Raw genomic sequence first — 22,472 nt, forward strand, 5'->3', positions numbered from 1 at the left:
TTGAACTCGATCGAACATACAGTGCCTTGCGAAAGTATTCGGCCCCTTTGAACTTTGCGACCTTTTGCCACATTTCAGGCTTCAAACATAAAGATATAAAACTGTATTTTTTGTGAAGAATCAACAACAAGTGGGACACAATTATGAAGTGGAACGACATTTATTGGATATTTCAAACTTTTTTAACAAATCCAAAACTGAAAAATTGGCCGTGCAAAATTATTCAGCCCCTTTACTTTCAGTGCAGCAAACTCTCTCCAGAAGTTCAGTGAGGATCTCTGAATGATCCAATGTTGACCTAAATGACTAATGATGATAAATACAATCCACCTGTGTGTAATCAAGTCTCCGTATAAATGCACCTGCACTGTGATAGTCTCAGAGGTCCGTTAAAAGCGCAGAGAGCATCATGAAGAACAAGGAACACACCAGGCAGGTCCGAGATACTGTTGTGAAGAAGTTTAAAGCCGGATTTGGATACAAAAAGATTTCCCAAGCTTTAAACATCCCAAGGAGAACTGTGCAATGGAAGGAGTATCAGACCACTGCAAATCTACCAAGACCTGGCCGTCCCTCTAAACTTTCAGCTCATACAAGGAGAAGACTGATCAGAGATGCAGCCAAGAGGCCCATGATCACTCTGGATGAACTGCAGAGATCTACAGCTGAAGTGGGAGACTCTGTCCATAGGACAACAATCAGTCGTATATTGCACAAATCTGGCCTTTATGGAAGAGTGGCAAGAAGAAAGCCATTTCTTAAAGATATCCATAAAAAGTGTCGTTTAAAGTTTGCCACAAGCCACCTGGGAGACACACCAAACATGTGGAAGAAGGTGCTCTGGTCAGATGAAACCAAAATTGAACTTTTTGGCAACAATGCAAAACGTTATGTTTGGCGTAAAAGCAACACAGCTCATCACCCTGAACACACCATCCCCACTGTCATGGTGGTGGCAGCATGATGGTTTGGGCCTGCTTTTCTGCAGCAGAGACAGGGAAGATGGTTAAAATTGATGGGAAGATGGATGGAGCCAAATACAGGACCATTCTGGAAGAAAACCTGATGGAGTCTGCAAAAGACCTGAGACTGGGACGGAGATTTGTCTTCCAACAAGACAATGATCCAAAACATAAAGCAAAATCTACAATGGAATGGTTCAAAAATAAACATATCCAGGTGTTAGAATGGCCAAGTCAAAGTCCAGACCTGAATCCAATCGAGAATCTGTGGAAAGAACTGAAAACTGCTGTTCACAAATGCTCTCCATCCAACCTCACTGAGCTCGAGCTGTTTTGCAAGGAGGAATGGGAAAAAATTTCAGTCTCTCGATGTGCAAAACTGATAGAGACATACCCCAAGCGACTTACAGCTGTAATCGCAGCAAAAGGTGGCGCTACAAAGTATTAACTTAAGGGGGCTGAATAATTTTGCACGCCCAATTTTTCAGTTTTTGATTTGTTAAAAAAGTTTGAAATATCCAATAAATGTCGTTCCACTTCATGATTGTGTCCCACTTGTTGTTGATTCTTCACAAAAAAATACAGTTTTATATCTTTATGTTTGAAGCCTGAAATGTGGCAAAAGGTCGCAAAGTTCAAGGGGGCCGAATACTTTCGCAAGGCACTGTATCTGGAGAGACCTGAAAACAGCTGTGCAGCGATGCTTCCCATCCAACCTGGAAGAGCTTGAGAGGATCTGCAGAGAAGAATGGGAGAAACTCCCCAAATATAGGTGTGCCAAGCTTCAAAGATTCATACCAGAGGAGACTCAAGGCTATAATCGCTGCCAAAGGTGCTTCAACAAATTACTGAGTAAAGGGTCTGAATACATGTAAATGTGATACTTCAGTTTATTTTTTATTTTTATAAATGTGCAGAAATGTCTACAAACCTGTTTTTGCTTTATCATTATGGGGTATTGTGTGTAGATTGATGACGGGGACAAGTCACCTGGCAGACAAACCAGAAAGTCACGATTCGAAACCAAAGTTGGTTTTAGTGAATCTTTGTAGGTAGTTACCTGAGAGCCGCCAAGTTGATAGTGAGTCTGCATGTGTCCTGGTGGATTACAATACCAAACCAAGCCATTTCCTCAGCCCAGATTACAACAGCCAATCTCATAGCGGGCCCCCCCCCCCCCCCCCCCCACCTCCCCCCCCACCTTCCTTGCCTATGAGTATGGCCACATGCCTGCTCATCCAGTGGAACATGCTCCCATTTGAATTGTGGCCTTCCCTTGGTATGCAGTGATGTGCCATTGCCGTCCTGCTTGTGGAGCCACAACACAGAGGGGTTTCAGGAGGAAAATAAGAGTGTTAACAGTGGAGGTGTAATTTCCCTGTGACTGTTTCCACAGAAGTGCCGTTGTGTGTGCGCAACGACTGCCACGATTTCAATGGGCCGACAGCAGGAGGTGTAGTTGGGCGCTCGCCTCTGGTCAGAAGTGGAATAGGCTGACTCCGAGGGGGTTGCAGATGATCGCCATATGGGCTCTGGCGTGATTTGGAAAGGTCCGTTTGGTGACAGAAAAGAGTCAGCTTTGTGTGTCAAAATGAAAAGCGAGTAAGCTGTTCACCCCCCCCCCCCTCCCCCTCCCCCCCAAGTCGTGCGTGCCCCACTGTCCTTGGCGCGCGGGGCTTTAGAAGTTTAGTGTCCTGCAGGGTCAGGGAATAGGTGCATTCAGTCAGAGAGAGAGAGGGCTGTTGTGTTGACCGGTCTCTCGAGGGAATGAGGTCTTTCATGTCAGTGATGCCAGTGCAGCCTTCCCTGGCTTGTCTGTTCTGTGGGCTGATAGTTGAAAGGGGAGAAAATAATGACATTAAATGTATATTTCTGGGCCAGTCTTGACAGCAAAGAAGAGAATCACCATAAGTAATCTGTTTGTAGGTAGAACATTGCCCACACATTACAGATTATTAACAATCAACACAAATACACACACACACACACACACACACACGCACACAAAACCCCTCCCACACCACACACAATGTGGCCCACTAATGAGATGCGTCGTCAGGCTCACATTAACATGTCACACTCCCTGTTGTTAGCCTGCATAGCACCCAGATTGAGTGAGAAAAAGCTCTGGTGTTGTCTCCTGAAATGCACAGGTATACAGCTTTCCTTCACAGGAACACAGAACAGCTTCAAGCAAAGGCTAGTCAGTAGGCCCAGCGTCAACGGCTTTGTTAGCATGCCTTTTATTAGCAACCATCTCCAAGGTCATTACATTTGCAAGGCTTCCTTAATGCTATTTCTCTTTTCGTCAATTTAACACGCAGAGTGAAAAAGGCAATTGTTTCAACCCAAGGCCTCTTTAGGATTTATGAATATTAGATCGACTGAAAGATCTTGAAGTGCGGGCGCCACGGCGGTATAAACCTTTGAATTCTTTGCTTCACTTACAAGCAAATAAGGTGTTCTGAAGGCACCAGTGGCGCGTCGTTATAGTGATGTTTGTAATGGTCTTTGTTATTTTACTTTGCAAGCAACACGCTGTGAATTTGAATAGAGCCCCGGATGCATTGGGAGGTCGTGCTTAGACTAAGACAGCTGTGTACTCATACACACTGAGAACCCATGGCTTATCCCAGCATTATATAAAACCAATGCATACACTTGGCATGATACAAAGACCAGCCTAGCTAAAAATCTGTGACCTCGATACCACACAGACTGTCAGTGACTGCAGGGATCATCTTTGCTATTGATTGGGAAAGCATGAATAAAGAAAAGTACAAATAAAGAATTGGATTTGTGAAATGATCTTTAATATTTAAAATCCCCCCACATTTCAGCTTTAGGTTGCCTGTACCAGATATAAAACCGAATTTGCTACTGTAAATTAAGGGTTGCATTGTTGTATTGTATATGCAGTGGGTGGTTATTGTTGACATGGGTGTGGTTTGGGGTTACCATTGGTATGGCGATGGATACCAAGGAATGAGGTCTTCTAATGTTGTTGCCCAGGCCAAGGTAATTAACTAAGGTGGGATGCACTCCATTCAGCCAGAGAGAAAAGAGACTTAACGACGGCGATACAGTAGGGGCCATCACATTGGCATTGATTTCTGTTGGCATGTCCTCAGAAAACCATATAAAGGAGTCAGCTCAAGATGGCACCTATGGCAGCAGCTCAGCTTGAGGTGTTGAGAGAGATGCGGAGAGGGAGGGAGGTGGGGAGGGTGGAGAGAGAAGTGAGGAGGGTGGGAGGGAGGTGGGGAGGGCGCAGAGAGAGGTGAGGAGGGAGGGAAGTGGGTAGAGGGAGGTGGAGAGGAAATTAAAGAGAGAGGAGAGGGAGGTAGGGGAAGTACAGTGCATTCGGAAAGTATCCAGACCCCTTGACATTTTCCACATTTTGTTATGTTACAGCCTTATCCTAAAAGGGTTTAAATACAAATATTTCTTAATCAATCTACATACAATACCCCATAATGATGAATTGAAAACAGGTTTTTTGAAATGTTTGCATATTTATGCAAAATAAAAAACAGATACCTATTTACATAACTATTCAGACTCTTTGTTTGTTTGAAATTTAGCTCAGGTGCTTCCTGTTTCCATTGATTATCCTCGAGATGTTTCTACAACTTGATTGGAGTTCATCTATGGTAATTGATTGGACATGATTTGGAAAGGCACACACCTGTCTATATAGGGTCCCACAGTTGACAGTGCAAGTCAGAGCAAAAACTAAGCCATGAGATCGAAAGAATTGTCCGTAGAGCTCCGAGACAGGACTGTGTTGAGGTGCATATCTGGGGAAGGGTACCAAAACATTTCTGCAGCATTGAAGGTCCCCAAGAACACAGTGGTCCCCATCATTCTTAAATGGAAGAAGTTTGGAACTACCAAGACTCTTCCTAGAGCTGGCCGCCCGGCCAAACTGAGCAATCGGGGGAGAAGGGCCTTGGTCAGGGAGGTGACCAAGAACCCAGTGGTCACTCTGACAGGGCTCCAGAGTTCCTTTGAGTAGATGAAGAGGGAGGTGGAGAGGGAGGTAGAGAGGTGGAGAGGGAGATGGGGAGGTGGTGAGGGGTGGTGGAGAGGGAAGAGGGAGGTGGAGAGGGAGGTAGGGACGTGGAGAGGGAGGTAGGGAGGTGGTGAGGGTTGGTGGAGAGGGAAGAGGGAGGCGGAGAGGGAGGTAGGGATGTGGAGAGGGAGGTAGGGACGTGGAGAGGGAGGTAGGGACGTGGAGAGGGAGGTAGGGACGTGGAGAGGGAGGTAGGGACGTGGAGAGGGAGGTAGGGGTGTGGAGAGGGAGGTAGGGAGGTGGAGAGGGAGGTAGGGAAGTGGAGAGGGAGGTAGGTAGGGAGTTGTCGAGAGGGAAGTGTTAAGGCGTCCACATGCTTCCCAGCCAAAACCGTTTCTGCATATATTATGAAGACATTTTGTGACGTTTTTTTCGGCTGTTCGGGCACACTACATTTTTTCTCGAGGCAAGCCGAAATCGTGATTGGTCAACAGTAGAGATTCTTCAATAAAATGTTGGTTGTCATTCAACGAGAGACGACTCGTTTTCATGTACATTTTTCCATTGAGTAGTAATGAACCAAACATCTTAGATGTAAAAATGCGCGACTAAGATCTCCTCTGCAAAAAAAGTCCAAAATTAATGACAGATGTATTGAGTTATTTTAGATGAATTCTGACAATTTTGAGGAAGTGTATACTGGTTACGGCGGCTCAAAATGGACAAACAGTACTATTGCCGCGTTTTTCTCATTTTTCAAAGAAATTTGTTTTAAGGGATTATGCAAGGACACTCGTTGGGTTTGCCCAGCCGAGTTTGGCTTGGCGCCAGCCGAACTGAAGGATGCTGACGTCTTTAGTCATGTGCCTTTATTCAGGTGCGTACTGCTCATGATGATGATAAAGGTGGCCGTCTAAGCTCAGACCCTATTGGCCAGTGTCTGATTGAAAATAGTGTGTGTGTATGTCTGCATTTGTGCAGATATTGTGGTAGAGACCGATGGAAAGTGTGTGTGTGCAGGTGAGGGCAGTGAAAACAGTTAGCGAGGGAGAGCGTGGGTGTGTGTGTGCAACATTGAAGGATTGCCTGGCACAGGCTCTATCCTGATGGTCATCTCTATAGCAACTCTCTTGACAAGGACTCAGGGACACCGCATCAAACCCAAATGTAATTGCATTTTGGAATTGAGGAGGGGAGGGGGAAAAATGTGGGTGTATTAAATGGAACTAAATGTTCTAATTACTTCATATGGTTTTAAATACAATGGGAGGAATTTAATTAGAGGAGACGCGTCCTGCACGCTGCCATCCAGGGGGAATGCTCTCTGTACATGAAAGCAATTTGTTCCTGCTATGCCTTCATTTCTCACCCCTGGAACTGCCCTGATAGCGCAATGAAATTAACATTTGGAATAAATGTTGGTCGAATTTAATAAGGACCGCCACACTCCCTCTCTCTTTCATCCTCTCTCCCTCTTTCTCTTTTTCTCTCTCTCTCTTTTTCATCCCGTCTCCCTCTCGTTCGTCCCATTACTCTGCCTCTTTCTCTCTTTCTCCCTCTTTCGGTCTTTCTCTCCTTTCTCTCCCTCTCTCTGTGTTTCTCCCTCTCTCTCTCTAGGTTGTGGCTGAGGCAAGGGCTTGTGGTGCAGCCACACGCCACAGATTAGTTTGTTCTTCACAGCGTGGAAATGACAAGGCATTTTTGTCATTTTTCCGCCCGAGGTCAAGTCGAGTTTACAGCTCACTTTTCACGAGCGCGCTGAAAAGGCTGACATTTCACGGATATGTGAATGAGGAGTAGGGGCTAGGGAGCTGGCTATATACTAGTGGGCCTCAGCCTCTCTACTGCTCATTGCTATGATCTTTAGTCAGAGAAAAGCTGGCTGGCTTACGGCTCTCACTGTATGATTGTACAGAGCCACAGCTTTAAAGTCAAGTAGTGAATTGTTCGCCTTGCAACGGAATCCAGGGGTCTGACCTATGCAGGGAAGAGGATCAGCATCTACCCAGAACTGAGTGCTGAACTGCTAAAACAGAGGGAGACCTACAACGAGGTGAGATCCCCGCTACCCAAGCTAAACCTCATCCACCTGGCAAAACTCATCTTGACCTTCCTGAACAGAACAGAACATGCACGTTTTCCACTGCCAAGGTAGCACAAGACTTCTTTGAGAAGCACATCAAACCCAACACACAAGGGGACAAGCCAGCAGATGGTACCCCATGACGTTATTCAGGAATGCTATCCATGCACAATCCTGCAGCCTAGCCTATGGGTATTCATTTTATTTTTAACTAGGCAAGTCAGTTAAGAACAAATTCTTATTTTCAATGACAGTCTAGGAACAGTGGGTTAACTGCTTTGTTCAGGGGTAGAACAACAGATTTTTACCTTGTCAGCTCGGGGATTCAATCTTGCAACCTTCCAGTTACTAGTCCAACGCTCTAACCACTAGGTTACCTGCCGCCAATATGATGCTGGCTTCAGCATAAGACAATGATGAGGACATCCCCTCATGTTTGGGCACCAGCAACAATATTACTATTATTGCTGAGCATTGACGTTGTTCTAATTATATTGCCTATGGTCAAGTACATTTACACAGTGATGACACAGTAAGTAGTGAACAATGGACAATGTACGGTGGTGTCATACATGCTGGGGACTACTTTCTTGTGTGGCTACAGCACATTGAAGACAAGTTGGCGGGGTTGTGGGAATTGGATGGGAGGTCAGGGGTGGAAGCCCACTTCTTTTTTGTTTTCTTTTCCTGTTTATACTGAATGTATTATTACTTAAACTCAATGTATTTCTTACAGTTTTTTTTATTTGAGCTATAGCCTGCTCTAGAATTTGTAAGTGGAAAATTGAAATTAATTTACAGCCGGAGCCTACCTCCCTGGAAAGTGACACTTGGACTTAGTTCCACGGATATTGCTCAAAGGACAATGATTTTACTGTAAAATGAATTGTGAGGGACTATGTGTTCTACTCTGTCTGAGTGTTCTACTCTAAGGGCTCTCTGTAGGAGCAAAACTTGTGCCAGGAGTTCATTTCAAAGTACAGTTAAATTCCAGTTCATTTTCAGGCATTATTGTTAATGAACCAACAAAAACAGCATAATGAATCCCGCATGAAACAGACTGTGACGCTAAAATTGTATCACATTATGTAAGAAAGGTTCCACAGTTAAAGACTATAAAACCCTGCTCTGATTTTCTCTTGAGAAATCAGACCACAGCTACTATATTTTTGGTGAAGGCTGTCTATGAGTGTCTCCTTCTCTGTCTTTATCAGACATGTCTTGTATCTCTCTACCGCCCATTGAATTTCCCCCATGAATTCCATATGCTTCACCTCCCTGAGTTTGTCCCTGTTTCATTAAGTACATAATGTTGTCTCTCAGTTTGTCAGTAGACTGCAACAAGATGGAAACAAAAAACAGAAGAAGAAAAGGATAAAGCAGGCTTGTTTTATTGACATTGAAGTATGTATCTAACAGAAATGCATGTCCCGCTGCTGGCTTGCCTCTGCAGCTAAGCAGGTTTGATCCTGGTTGGTACCTCACCGGGATGGAAAACCAGGCACTTCTGAAAGGGGTGTTGGATGGCCAGTAGGGGCACTCTTTCCTCTGGTCGAGGCAAATCCCAACGTGGCATTGCCCCATGGTAGACGCCCCCATACAATGTTAAGCATCTAGAAAAAGTGCTTTATAAATCCAATCAATGGACAAAAGATGAAAACCCATTAAAAACATTACTTGGAGAAAGCAAGCTGCTGTTGAAGAAAGTGGTATTGAGTTATTGGCCGCCACTGGCCGCCTCCCAGGCACATTTGTTATTGTTTTTGTTTTTTAGGAAATTAGCATCTCGCATCGTGGTACAAATAAAATCCTGTACCTGCTCTTCTGTCGCACATGCAACGATGTGCAATGATGTCAGAGGGAGAGAAAAAGTGTTCATTGTTTGATGTAACGTCTTTGTTGTTGTTGTAATATCACAATCGGACGTGGCAGTTTCACCGCTACAGATTCCAGCTTTAACCCCAAGATGCTTAGTTATCATCTTCAATTTGTAACCATTCAATTGTTCCTCTGTCTTTTCCACCTTTCGTAATGCATTTTCACACATATAATCTCTTGAAAATTACACTTGGTTTTTCACAGCGATGCTGCTTCTAAGTGTTGTTGAAATTGAAGATGGGTGATTTTCCTTTGATGTTTTGAAGGCTTGTTTAGAGCAGTTTGGCCTCTCGGCTCACCCGCCTGTCTTTGCCCCGCTCATTCTGATTTCCTCCACTTCAACTCCATCAGGAAATGTATGAGCCTGGACGCTTCTATCAAATTAACACTGGTGGAGCCTCCGAGATTCTCACTGCTGGTTAATATTCTGCTGTCAGTTGTCATTGGCTGTCCCAAGTCGTTATCCTATAAAAATCGATCTTAGATTAGATTAAAATGGCATCTCTAGGCTCTTTCACCCATCTCTACCTCAGTAAAACAGATTGGCCTCCATTCGTTTCCCGCAGGTTTCCCAGAAAATTCCTAATTAAAAGCTGCTGCACAAACGATAACTAAAACGCAGACTTGAATGTCCCTGCTTTCGTCCCTACTTTCCCTTTCCAGCTTTATAATGGACCACACGCCCAGGCTAATAAGCAATTGAATGCTCTGTGTGGAGTCTGCTGACAAAACAACTAGACACAGAAAAAGAACAGTGCAGCCCGAAGCTGTGAAAATGTAAGTTAATTTCTGACCTTGGTGGCCTAATGGCTCTAAATAGCGACTGAATGTCAGGTTAGTCCAGAGAAGGGCAGCCTCAGCCTGAGGTGGTAATGGGCAAAGCGCTAGCTCTGAACTTGTGAAAAAGGGACATGGGGAGACGCCTCGGATGGATTAAGAGGGATGGAGGCTGACTGCGGTGATCAAACGCATGTGGTCCGCCCGACACTGCCCGGCGCCCCATTCTCCTTCGCCGTGGGAGGCCGTGCGCCAATGCCCCCACTGTCCTCATGAAACTCCAACATAAACCCCTAAATGGTCAATAGTGTGGACAAAATTGAAAGTTGAGCTCAAGCTAGAGCCATTTGAAGAACTCGATTGTGGGCATGCTGGGAAACTACAATGGCTTCCTAGCATAGGCCTGGGATTCAAACCCACATGTCTCCCCATACTCAGTTAATAACATGTAACATCATCAGCTGTGACTGTGCCAAATGGATTAGAGAAGTGAACAGAAGGACACCGGCAAAAAAAGAGAAATGGTCTCAGCACTTTTTTATTTCTTTTTATTCGGCAGCAACTTTGAATGAGCCAATTGATAGCAAGTTGACAAAACACCATGGTGGTCTGAGAGGTGGTCAGGGGAGAGATATGACTTCTTTAAGCGCTCTGTAATTGAATGTTCTCTTCCAAAAACTCCCCAGACGGACCGCAGGGGGAAAAGGTATGGCCACCTCCAAATACATGTTTACTGCACGCTCCACTGGTTTGGAAGATGATGTGAGGAGCTGAGGTAAAATATGAGTGCTTCCAGGAGAGGTCCAGATGTAAAATCTTCGTTAGGCAACGCAGTTTCCTCCGGAGATGAATAAAAGGCATTGAGCCGGAAGTGCTGACTTGATTTACAGGGACCTGACTCCATAATCCATTTAATTTTCCCTCACATAAATCTTTTAAAGCAGGCATGTCATCCATGTCCTTTTATTTGTTAATAAATGACAAATGACTGTACGTACATACCCCAACCAGAAGCCATGGATTACAGGCAACATTTGCACTGAGCTAAAGGGTAGAGCTGCTGATTTAAAGGAGCGGGACTCTAACCCGGAAACTTATAAGAAAGCCGCTATGCCCTCGGATGAACCATTAAACAGGCAAAGCGTCAATGCAGGACTAAGATCGAATCGTACTACACTGGCTCAGACGCTCGTCTGATATGGCAGGGCTTGCAAACTATTACAGACTCCAAAGAGAAGCACAGCCGATAGCTGCCCAGTGACACAAGCCTACCAGACGAGCTAAATAACTTATATGCTCGCTTCGAGGCAAGTAACATTGAAACATGCATGAGAGCATCAGCTGTTCTGGACGACTGTGTGATCACGCTCTCTGCAGCCGATGTGAGTAAGACCTTTAAACAGGTCAACATTCACAAGGCCGCTGGGCCAGACGGATTACCAGGGCGTGTACTCCGAGCATGCGCTGACCAACTGGCAAGTATCTTCACTGACATTTTCAACCTCTCCCTGTCTGAGTCTGTAATACCAACATGTTTCAAGCAGACCATCATAGTCCCTGTGCCCAACAACACTAAGGTAACCTGCCTAAATGACTACAGACCCGTAGCACTCATGTCTTTAGTCATGAAGTGCTTTGAAGGCTGGTCATGGCTCACATCAACACCCTAGACCCACTCAATTTGCATACCGCCCAAACAGATCCACAGATGATGCAATCTCTGTTGCACTCCACACTGTCCTTTCCCACCTGGACAAAAGGAACAGCTCAGTGTTCAACACCATAGCGCCCTCAAAGCTCATCACTAAGCTAAGGACCCTGGGAGTAAACACCTCCCTCTGCAACTGGATCCTTGACTTCCTGACGGGCCGCCCCCAGGTGGTAAGGGTAGGTAACATCACATCCCCCACGCTGATCGTCAACACGGGGGCCCCTCAGGGGTGCGTGCTCAGTCCCCTCCTGTACTTCATGTTCACTCGTGACTGCATGGCCAGGCATGACTCCAACACTAAGTTTGCTGATGACACAACAGTGTTAGGCCTGATCACCAACAAGGGAGGAGGTCAGAGGCCTCTGTGTGGTGCAAGCACAACAACCTCTCCCTCAACGCGATCAAGACAAAGGAAATTATTGTGGACTACAGGAAAAGGAGGACCGATCACGCACCCATTCTCATCAACAAGGCTGTAGTGGAGCAGGTTGAGAGCTTCAAGTTCCTTGGCATCCACATCACCAACAAACTAACATGGTCCAAGCACACCAAGACAGTTGTGAAGAGGGCACAACAAAACCTATTCCCCCTCAGAAGACTGAAAAGATTTGGCATGGGTCCTCATATCTTCAAAAGGTTCTACAGCTGCACCATCGAGAGCATCCTGAAGGGTTGCATCACTGTCTGGTATGGCAACTGCTCGGCCTCCGACCACAAGGCACTACAGAGGGTAGTGCGTACGGCCCAGTACGTCACTGGGGCAAAGCTTCCTGCCATCCATGACTTCTATACCAGGCAGTGTCAGAGGAAGGCCCTAAAAATTGTCAAAGACTCCAGCCACCCTAGTCATAGACTGTTATCTCTGCTACCGCACAGCAAGCGGTATCGGAGCGCCAAGTCTAGGTCCAAGAGGCTTCTAAACAGCTTCTACCCCCAAGCCATAAGACTCCTGAACAGCTTATCAAATGGCTACCCAGACTATTTGCATTGCCCCCCCGCTGCTACTCTCTGTTATTATCTATGCATAGCCACTTGAATAACTCTACCTACATGTACATAATTACCTCGACACCGGCGCCCCCCGCACATTGACACATTGACTCTGTACCGGTACCCCTTGTATTTAGCCCCACTATTGTTATTTACTGCTGCTCTTTAAATATTTGTTATTCTTATCTCTTGTTTTTTGGGGGGATTTTCTTTTAAAAATCCCTAAAAATCTGCATGGTTGGTTAAGGGCTTGTAAGTAAGCATTTCACTGTAAGGTCTACCTACACTTGTTGTATTTGGTGCAGGTGACAAATACAATTAGATTTGATTTTGGATTTGATTAAAGAGCTGTGAATTCCAGTATGCAGATGAGATGAGCTGAGCTGAAAACACTGGCTGGGAGAGAGAGTGGCTGGCAGGTGTACAGTTCTAGTGTCATTGTGTTGGACCTTACCGATTGGCTCTAATAAGTGTTATCACAAATAGCACTTGAAACAATGGCATCCATGCCAGAGAAAGAGATGCTTTAATCATTTGCGAAAGGAGTGCTATCAGCTGCTGCGTTTTTTTCAAATGAACATGTTTTGTTTGATGGCTTCATCCTCAGCCAAATGATTTGTCCTGCTCTTTTGAAGTGTATCTGTAAATGCCATAGTCTGTTTTTATGACATTTTTCTTTTCCAATACTACTGTTCACTAGGTTTTTAGGGACATTGATGGAAAAGGAGCGAGAGAAAGGGAACGTCGCTCTTCCCTCATCTGAAGGCATTGTCTGTGTCATTGGGCTTTCAATGTGTTTTATCAGCAGAGCGCAAAATGGTTGTGTGAAATTTGCTGTGCATGCTTTATGGAATTGACATCGGAAAAACTCTATTCTTCTCAAGATGTCTGGCTCGGGTGTAGGATAAAACAAAAATTTTACTTGCTTGCTATGTATTTCTTATTAAAGTTAAAGAAGCCTATTGATGTGGATCTTTTGGGGCTTCAGTCCTGGAAGGGTTATTTCATGGCTCTCCGTCAATTTAACGTCCTACTGATATGACGAGACTTTGAAGTTAAACTCTTTCCGGTATTGTGTACTGTAAGTACTGGTATCCCCAGTATAATGCAACGCCTTTCCTATTTTCACTGACCTTGATGGGGATTTTCATAAACAGAAGTACAGAGCAGATGTCACTTCTACTATTTAGTTCTCTGTCTGCATTAAACTGGTTTATGAAGGCTACGTACACACAACTAGGTTGCATACTATATATAGTATAGGGCTAACATAAGACTAGAAATTAAAACTAGCTTCTTACTTGTTGATGTTGTAAATCAATTCGACACTACTGCCACAAAAAAATATGAATTCAATCAAGTATAAGAATAGGTATAGGCCTAGCTGTCAGTAGTTGAGAGATGGAGTAGGATTGGACTGCGAGCGAGAGTTTGCGTTTCACCAGGTGACAGTAACTGTCAACTGTCTAAAACTGTCCCCCTGTCTAAATCGATGTAAATACATTTAATTGCTTTTCATATAATTTTTTTGTGTACGTAGACCTGTATTTTGCTTCATGGGTCTTGCGCTCTTAGGTAAAAATAAGCTAGGGGACACAATAGCATAATATGAGGGCAAATTCCACTTTCCTGTGTACTATATTTCTGAGGAACAGTATTCCAATATAGCATTCCCCCAATAGTGTATCACAATTCAAAGGAGTAGAACATCTGTTTCTCTGTACTGTTATAGGCTTAGCACAAAGGCAGAGCCTACTTATTTATAAACTGGATTTATTGCCTCCAATGGATCACCGCATGGACATTTTCTGTCTGAAAATCAATGGCCTGATTGCATTCGTTTTCCTTTCCTTTAACAATGGGTAATTTCATTGCTCAAGTGAAATTCCATCTGGCCCCTAAATACAGTATCATTCATTCCCGAAATGTCACTATGAAAGGGATGGGGGTGGTGCAGGAGGAAGGAGGCGGGGGTTGCTCCCGTGAAGCAATGTTTCTGTCAACATAACTCAGCGCACACTTAGCCCTCTGCTACGGCCGCCGAACATTTAACACAGGCACCTCAAGGACCTCAATGTAAAAGCGGAAGGCTCCGAGCAGGGAACATACGAGGGGTAGGAGGGGGGAGAGGAGGAAGGGACAGATAATCTGTGATTTGTGGAGAGAATAGTGGCCATGAAATTTGTGAACATCAAGCCTTTAGTGGCACCCAGCAGAATGCCATACACTTCACAGCAAGGACAATATCCTCCTCTCTGTCTCCTCTTGTCCACAGCTAATCCAGCAGTGTGGGTAGGCTCTCATGATAACTGAGCTGGGCTCTATTTAAATTTGACCTGACAGCCATGATTGGGTAAGACTCATGAAAGGAAACAGAAGAAAGAAACTGTAAATGTGAGCGTGTGTGCGAAACGTTTATTAAGACAGTCTTTCAATGGTGGTAATAGCCTCTCCTGTGAAGGCATACTATTCTGCTTGATAGATGTGGGGCTGACAGGTCATTTTTCAGTACGTTTCGCCAGCCAAGGGAAGAACAAAAATGTTTGCAGACGTTTCTCATGACTACTTCTATTTTCAGCCTAATGTCATAGTCTCCACACCAACACAGTCCTATAATGAAGTCTTGTATTGATATTATATGATAACAATATCTTTGTGCTGATTTGTATTAAGCAGAGGACAACAAATGAAGAAGTACTGGTGCTAGTTATATGAAAAGAAACACTTCTCCACGGTGACCATCATTTAATGGAGATTATGGATAATATACTGTAGGCCTGCCATTTAGTTTTTCTCCATACAATATCAGTCAATTTGTAAGAATAGGTCTGTTCCATCATAGCATTAGGACCAGTGCCCCCGCACATTGACTCTGTACTGGTACCCTCCTGTATATAGTCTCGCTATTGTTATTTAACTGCTGCTCTTTAATTACTTGTTACTTTTATATATATATATATATATATATATATATATATATATATATATATATATATATATATATATATATATATATATATACACACTGCTCAAAAAATTAAAGGGAACACTTAAACAACACAATGTAACTCCAAGTCAATCACACTTCTGTGAAATCAAACTGTCCACTTAGGAAGCAACACTGATTGACAATAAATTTGACATGCTGTTGTGCAAGTGGAATAGACAACAGGTGGAAATTATAGGCAATTAGCAAGACAGACAGGAGTGGTTCTGCAGGTGATGACCACAGACCACTTCTCAGTTCCTATGCTTCCTGGCTGATGTTTTGGTCACTTTTGAATGCTGGCGGTGCTTTCACTCTAGTGGTAGCATGAGACGGAGTCTACAACCCACACAAGTGGCTCAGGTAGTGCAGCTCATCCAGGATGACACATCAATGCGAGCTGTGGCAAGAAGGTTTGCTGTGTCTGTCAGCGTAGTGTCCAGAGCATGGAGGCGCTACCAGGAGACAGGCCAGTACATCAGGAGATGTGGAGGAGGCCGTAGGAGGGCAACAACCCAGCAACAGGACCGCTACCTCCGCCTTTGTGCAAGGAGGAGCAGGAGGAGCACTGCCAGAGCCCTGCAAAATGACCTCCAGCAGGCCACAAATGTGCATGTGTCTGCTCAAATGGTCAGAAACAGACTCCATGAGGGTGGTATGAGGGCCCAACTTCCACAGGTGGGGGTTGATTTGGCTGATTTCTTTTGATTTTCCCATGATGTCAAGCAAAGAGGCACTGAGTTTGAAGGTAGGCCTTGAAATACATCCACAGGTACACCTCCAGTTGACTCAAATTATGTGAATTAGCCTATCAGAAGCTTCTAAAGCCATGCCATAATTTTCTGGAATTTTCCAAGCTGTTTAAAGGCACAGTCAACTTAGTGTATGTAAACTTCTTACCCACTGGAATTGGGCCACTCCTGTGGCGGGCCAGGCGCAGTGCGCGCTAGCAAAGGTTGCCAGGTGCACGGTGTAGCCTCCGACACATTGGTGCGGCTGGCTTCCGGGTTGGATGCGCGCTGTGTTAAGAAGCAGTACGGCTGGTTGGGTTGTGTATCGGAGGACGCATGACATTCAACCTTCGTCTCTCCCGAGCCCGTACGGGAGTTGTAGCAATGAGAAAAGATAGTAGCTACTACAACAATTGGATACCACGAAATTGGGGAGAAAAAGGGGTAAAATTAAAAATAAAAAAAAAAGGAATTGTGATACAGTGAATTATAAGTGAAATAATCTGTCTGTAAACAATTGTTGGAAAAGTTACTCGTGTCACGCACAAAGTAGATGTCCTAAACGACTTGCCAAAACTATAGTTTGTTAGCAAGAAATTTGTGGAGAGGTTGAAAAACGAGTTTTAATGACTCTAACCTAAGTGTATGTAAACTTCCGACTTCAACTGTATATACTGAGATCATGTGACAGATCATGTGACACTTAGATTGCACACAGGTGGACTTTATTTAACTAATTATGTGACTTCTGAAGGTAATTGGTTGCACCAGATCTTATTTAGGGGCTTCATAGCAAAGGGGTGAATACAAACGCATGCACCACTTTTCAGTTTTTTTGTTGTTGAATTTTTTGAAACAAGTAATTTTTCTCATTTCACTTGACCAATTTAGACTATTTTGTGTATGTCCATGACATGAAATCCAAATAAATATCCATTTAAATTACAGGTTGTAATGCAACAAAATATTTAAAAACCAAGGGGGGATGAATACTTTTGCAAGGCACTGTATGCACTTTTTTTAAGGAAACGTAAGGATGCTTTGCACAGAGAGTGAGGAAAGAGAGTTTATTTCTTCCCACGGCTCCCAGACTTGCTCTGAAGTAAACACATATGCACCACAGCCTCTTTGAGGAATCAATGGGCCAAGGAAATAAAACTAAGCTACGAGGGTTGACCAAATCGTAGGCAGTGCGGTGCATGGCTTGCAAGCTAAATGGGTTGCTGATGCTCAGTTAAAACGGTGCTCAATCTCCTGCTGTGTCATAGAGGCACTTTAAAAGTAGTTTAAAGCAGATTTGATGGTGGTGTTTATGGGCATTGGAATCAAAGATGGATGATCTTAAGGAGAAATGACACAGGGTGTCATCATAATTATTCATGAATAGCCATAACGTTTTGTGGCTTCTGGAGCTTAAAGATGAGATATCAGCAGGAGCTGCTAAGTACATGCTGCTAGATACAGCCAATGTGTCCCAAATGACACCCTATTCCCTACATAGTGTGCTACTTTTGACCAGAGCCCTGTGGGTGCACTATGGGAATAGAGTGACATTTGGGACACTGCCAGTATCTCTCTGCATCCCCCTGGGTGTGCATATACACTACAGCCTGGGCTCTTTCAGAACAGGTGTATATATACACTACAGTCTGGGTTATATACACTACAGCCTGGGTTATATACACTACAGCCTGGGTTATATGCACTACTGTCACGCTGGTATAAGGGATCGGGAGACAGGCGCAGGAATGCGCAATAGGGGTTTTAATTGACCCAAATTACAGCATGCTATGTAAAGGCACGGGGACAAAGACCAAACAAACACGTAAACAACACACAGGGTTGAAACCCAAACAAAATATCTTGGAGTACCTCAAATAAATACATGGGGCGCACAATGATACCACACGGGACCAAACCCGTAATCATCTGCACAATACCAGTGGCACGAAAGCCAAAACAACACAGCACAGGCATTCACACGACCAACGGACATTGTAACAATAATCGACACGACAATGGTGAACAAAGGGCACATTCATTAAATTACTAATCAATGGGGATGGGGACCAGGTGTGAGTAATAACACAGTTCCAGAGGGATCCTTGACAACTACAGCCTGGGTTATATACACTACAGCCTGGGTTATATACACTACAGCCTGGGGTCTATACACTACAGCCTGGGTTATATACACTACAGTCTGGGTTATATACACTACAGCCTGGGGTCTATACACTACAGCCTGGGGTCTATACACTACAGCCTGGGTTATCTACACTACAGCCTGGGTTATCTACACTACAGCCTGGGGTCTATACACTACAACCTGGGGTCTATACACTACAGCCTGGGTTATCTACACTACAGCCTGGGTTATCTACACTACAGCCTGGGTTATCTACACTACAGCCTGGGTTATCTACACTACAGCCTGGGGTCAATGCACTACAGCCTGGGTTATATACACTACAGTCTGGGTTATATACACTACAGCCTGGGTTATATACACTACAGCCTGGGGTCTATACACTACAGCCTGGGTTATATACACTACAGTCTGGGTTATATACACTACAGCCTGGGTTATATACACTACAGCCTGGGGTCTATACACTACAGCCTGGGTTATATACACTACAGCCTGGGTTATATACACTACAGCCTGGGTTATATACACTACAGCCTGGGTTATCTACACTACAGCCTGGGGTCTATACACTACAGTCTGGGTTATCTACACTACAGCCTGGGGTCTATACACTACAGCCTGGGTTATATACACTACAGCCTGGGTTATATACACTACAGTCTGGGTTATATACACTACAGTCTGGGTTATATACACTACAGTCTGGGTTATATACACTACAGCCTGGGTTATATACACTACAGCCTGGGGTCTATACACTACAGCCGGGGTTATCTACACTACAGCCTGGGTTATCTACACTACAGCCTGGGTTATCTACACTACAGCCTGGGGTCAATACACTACAGCCTGGGTTATCTACACTACAGCCTGGGGTCTATACACTACAGCCTGGGTTATATACACTACAGCCTGGGTTATCTACACTACAGCCTGGGTTATCTACACTACAGCCTGGGGTCAATACACTACAGCCTGGGTTATATACACTACAGTCTGGGTTATATACACTACAGCCTGGGTTATATACACTACAGCCTGGGGTCTATACACTACAGCCTGGGTTATATACACTACAGCCTGGGTTATATACACTACAGCCTGGGGTCTATACACTACAGCCTGGGTTATCTACACTACAGCCTGGGGTCTATACACTACAGTCTGGGTTATATACACTACAGTCTGGGTTATATACACTACAGTCTGGGTTATATACACTACAGCCTGGGTTATATACACTACAGCCTGGGGTCTATACACTACAGCCTGGGTTATCTACACTACAGCCTGGGGTCTATACACTACAGCCTGGGTTATATACACTACAGTCTGGGTTATATACACTACAGCCTGGGTTATATACACTACAGCCTGGGGTCTATACACTACAGCCTGGGTTATCTACACTACAGCCTGGGGTCTATACACTACAGTCTGGGTTATATACACTACAGTCTGGGTTATATACACTACAGTCTGGGTTATATACACTACAGCCTGGGTTATCTACACTACAGCCTGGGGTCTATACACTACAGTCTGGGTTATCTACACTACAGCCTGGGGTCTATACACTACAGTCTGGGTTATATACACTACAGTCTGGGTTATATACACTGCAGCCTGGGTTCATTGCCAGATAAGATGACCTGCAAGCCATCAAAACACTTAACCCCCCCCCCCCCCCCCCCACAGCTCTTGGAGGTGTGAGGCCAAAGCATTCACGTTTGACTGGGTTCATGTACAGCATTCAAAATGTCTCCCTCCCATTTGAAAGTTGAACTGCCCAGGGTTCAGGCAAAGTGTCCTACTGGCTTGTTATGCTGTGTCGCAGTAGCTTCAGCAGCAGACCCTGACACACCCGGCACCGTGCCCACTCAAGGTGATCCTGGAGGCATGTGGCGAAGAAAGATGCAACACAGCACGCATAAGGAATAAGGGCAGACACACACACACACACCTACCCCTGAGAGGCTGAAAAATCCTCACTTAACCTCCTTGGGCAGGGTCCCTGCCATGTGTGAGCATGAATAATGTAACCGTGGTGATGAGGTTGGCGAGAGGGAAGCAAGGACACAGTAATGAAGATGGCTTCCTGAGATGCCACCTTGGTGGGCACAATACTGCCCGTTACGCTAGAGGGGCCATTTCTTTCTTTGGCATTATCTCCCTCTCTTCTCTGACTGCTGTGGATAAGAAAGGTTAAGACACAGGGTCAGATGCTCCCTCCGGTTCTCTATGGACTTAATACTGGTGTATGTAGTTGTAGTCACTTTTTGTTTAGAGCATATGTTTTTGAATTATGTGTTAGATAAATAGTTGTGTGGGTGGATAAATTGTAGCCTGAGTGTTTATAAAGTACATTCATCAAGTTGTTTGGCATGACATCAAGTTGGCTAACGAAGTAAGTAGATAAAGATAGGGAACTAAGCATCCCCCATGTCTACAGACCACAACCAAATACTGTATGTATATTATATCATTACGCTCTACCTCTTGATCCTACAATAAGGACCCCATTCCTTTATAACCTAAATTGCCCGGAGTATACCTGCAATTAGGTAACGATAGACTCTGCCATCTTAAATGTTGGATGAAGTATTGATTCCTTGTCGTAATATCAACCAAATCAATTGAACAAATGTACTGATGAAGTGATTTTAAAATAAACCGTTGTCACATAGTGCTGTAACACTAGTGTGTACATTTATGGCTCATCCAGGCCTAGCTAGTGTACTGTAGCTGTGGCTAAGGTGTGTATTATTATGTTAGCACACTGCTGTGAGGCTGGGGCCTGCCATGGGACCATTGACGTGGGCTGGACTAAGTGAGACTGACAGCAGGCTCTCCCGGTGCTTCAGCTCTCATTTCACACAGCCCGTCTTAATGGGAAGGGCTGGGCCAGAGCTGCTGCTGCTTGACAGCCTGCTGCTTCTTTCTCTCTCTGTTCTTCATCTCTGTTTCTTCTCCCTATCTTTTTCTCTCTTTTTCTCTGAAGCGAGACTGCTCTGTCTACATAAATTCTGCTGTATGATCAGAAATCACAGGCTCTCTCACTGTCAAAAAGAGCATTGGAGCACACTCGGTTTGTGTGTGTGTGTGTGTGTGAGTGAGTGTGAGTGTGATCCCTCTCCTACATCAGGCCAGGTGCTCATGTCTCCCTGCTGTCTGTGTGCTGGTCAGTTTTTTAGTTGTTGTTATTGTTGTGGCCTCTGTGTAATAGCCCACTAAATTAATTTGAATTCAATTACTTTTTGACAGCACTCTTTTTGATTTGAATGGAACCTTCCATCCATATTTGCCCATGGTAGAAATGCTCAGATTGTCACATATACTCCCTCTCCGGCCTCTAGGTCATCAGGCTGCTGATTATCCCGCACACCTGTCACCATCGTCTCGCGCACCAGCACCTCATGACACTCACCTGGACTCCATCACTTCCTTGATTATCTTCTATTTTGTTTATTTATTAAAACACTCCCTCCCTGAACTTGCTTCCCGACTCTGAGCGCACCCGTTACAGAATAACACCTCACCTAAGGGAAGCATCAGGGAGTGCCTTTTTTTTGTGTCAGAGTAAATGACGTCGGGTCCGGGAACCGCTACAGGCTTTCATGCCTCAACCGGATCGCCAGGCTCCCCTGCCTCAGCCGACTCGTCAGGCTTTCATGCCTCAGCCGGATCGCCAGGCTCCCCTGCCTCAGCCGACTCGTCAGGCTTTCATGCCTCAGCCGGATCGCCAGGCTCCCCTGCCTCAGCCGGCTCGTCAGGCTTTCATGCCACCACCGGATTGCCAGACTCCGCTGCTTCAAACGGTCTGTCAGGTTCCCGCACACCCAGCTGACTCGACAGGTTTCCGTGCCTCAGCTGGCGTGACAGGTTCCAGCACATCAGCAGTGACCTGTCCACTCCTGATCCCCGGGTTCATCCCCTTTGACGGCGTCCTGCGGCTGGAGGGGAGGGGATACTGTCACGTATACATACTGTATGTGAATATGAAAAAATGTGGAGATTGTTTTGACAATTGAAGGTTTCAAAATGACAATTTGTAGAATTTTCTTTTCTCCAAGATATGGTAACAAAAAAACTATAATCTTTTAAATGATATCAAACTCAAACCTATTATATTTTCCAGTGATGAAGACATGTATGTCTCATGGTATGGCGAGTTATGTAAAATGGGT

This window comes from Oncorhynchus clarkii, chromosome 14 (genome assembly GCF_045791955.1).
Source record: "Oncorhynchus clarkii lewisi isolate Uvic-CL-2024 chromosome 14, UVic_Ocla_1.0, whole genome shotgun sequence".
Classification (NCBI taxonomy): domain Eukaryota; kingdom Metazoa; phylum Chordata; class Actinopteri; order Salmoniformes; family Salmonidae; genus Oncorhynchus; species Oncorhynchus clarkii.